The sequence below is a fragment of the Myotis nattereri genome (genome assembly GCF_964212035.1).
Source record: "Myotis nattereri genome assembly, chromosome: 11".
NCBI classification, from domain to species: domain Eukaryota; kingdom Metazoa; phylum Chordata; class Mammalia; order Chiroptera; family Vespertilionidae; genus Myotis; species Myotis nattereri.
Window position 1 is genome coordinate 21959817 of NC_138086.1, and position 1894 is coordinate 21961710.

Genomic DNA, 1894 nt, shown 5'->3' on the forward strand with positions numbered 1-1894 from the left:
GCCCCCTGCACGCCCCACACTGGGGATGGTGCCCGCAACCCGGGCATGTGCTCCGACCAGGAATCCCACACCGTGACCTCCTGGTTCATAGGTGGACGCTCAACCACTGAACCACGCACGTCAGCTGGGCAAATCCTTCTTGAACCTTCCACCTAAAGCTGTCTTGCTATCGGAGCTGAGGTGGCTGTCCCCATGACTGCGAAGGGTGTTTTCAAAATCCCCTCCATCTATAATAATAAAAGCGTAATATGCTAACTAGACTGGACGTCCTTCCAGACGAAGCTGGGGCTGCCAGGGCCGAGGCAGCTACCTTGGCAGGTGGGGCTGAGCGCTTGCACGAATTTCGTGCGTCGGGCTGCTGGTACCACCATAAAGCTCTGCCAACCACAAATGCATCAGGCTTCTGGGGTCTCCGTTTCCTCCCTAAGCCTCAGCCTAGAGGAAAAGGCGGCGTGTGCACTGACACAGCCAAGGTCGGGCCACGGTTCAGGGTGGCAGCAGCTGCCTCTTGCTCCCCCTGCGCTGCCCAGACGCCCTGGAAAGTAAGAGGCCTTGGAGGCCGCTCAGGGGGCATGTGCGCGGGGTGCACCAGGGCAGGGGGGCTGAACGGCAGCGCTGCTTGGTCTCACCGTGATCGCAGAGCCCAGCCTCGGCCTCCCGCACGGCAGCCAAGCATGTTCACGGTTCATTTTCTCCTCAGCAACCCGGAGCTGGAACGGCAGCCTGGAGGTCTTGGCCCATTTCACAGGTTGGGAGGCCCAGACAAGCCAGTGGTTTGCCAAGGGGGTTGGCCAGATCCGCAGAGCTCAGGAAAGGGGGGCCCTGCCTGCAAACCCGAGAAGTTTCCTTTTAAGAACTGTCACCCTCTGGGCGGGTGACAGCCAGTCCTGAGCGAGAAGGCCTCGGAGGGTGTCTGGAGAATCGAATTCCCGCTCCCTCCTCGCCCCCCGTCGGACGGCGGTGGGGTGGGGGGAAGGGTGGCGCTGGGGCTACGGGCGCGAAGACGAAGGGGTGTCCCAGCGCCGCCTTCCCTCCGGGAGGGAGACCCCCGCCGCCCGCAGCCCTCGCCCCCGCCCGGCCCGCCGCACCCGGGGCTGGGCGCCCGCGTGGGTCTCTCCCTGCGCAGCGAGGCGGCCGGGTGCGGGCTCCTCGGCCTCCCCGGCGGGACGCGGGGCCGGTCGGACTCCGCCAGGAGGGGGCGGCCGCGCGGCCAGGTTCCCGAGCTCCGGCGGGAAGCGGGGCGGGAAGCGGGGCGGGAAGCGGGGCGGGAAGCGGGGCGGGAAGCGGGGCGGGAAGCGGGGCGGGGGTGGGGGTGGTGGAGCGGGGCCGGTGAGCCGGGACTGGCGCTCCCCCTCTGGGCCGGTTACCGAGCCCCTGGCAGCCCGGCCCCGGCCCCGAAGGCTGCCCTCGGGGGGCTTCCATGACTGGGGTGCGGGCAGCCAGCTCACAGGGAGGCCACCGGAGGCCGAGGCAAGGGGGCTGCGTGACACAAACCAGGGGCGCCTCGCTGCGGGCCCGGGAAACGTGCACGAGGAGCTGGAAAGCGCACGAGAGAGGCTGTTCCTACGTCAGGGCCAGAGCCTTCCAGAAGCCCCGGTGTCCCGGGGCGGGAGGGGGCCATGTGTGGGGGCGGGCAGGAGGCCCGGGAGCGGGCAGTCTGGCTTGTATCCTGGGAGCTCGGGGAGCGGGGAGCCGGGGCGGGGGGCGGGTAGGGGTTGGGGCGAAGCGCCCCTCGGGCAGGAGAACCCGGCGAGCTGCAGGGCCAGCGCGGGCTGGCTTCAGCTCCGTCACGCCCACGCTCTGCAGGGCCCCGGGGGGCGAGCAACTGCCCGGCTCGGAGCGGAGGCCCAGCGGCCGGGGCTGCGCCACAAAGGCCTGGCTCCCACCCCGCGCG

General features: G+C 69.6%; 1 long non-coding RNA gene across 1 annotated transcript; it reads right to left on the reverse strand.

Moving 5' to 3' along the window:
- LOC308526980 lies at positions 1-1528 on the reverse strand. The gene is made up of 3 exons (XR_013996591.1): positions 1089-1528; positions 630-826; positions 1-227 (listed from the first exon to the last, which is right to left on the reverse strand). It is a non-coding gene; the product is annotated as an uncharacterized lncRNA (long non-coding RNA).
- Positions 1529-1894: the final 366 nt, after the last annotated feature.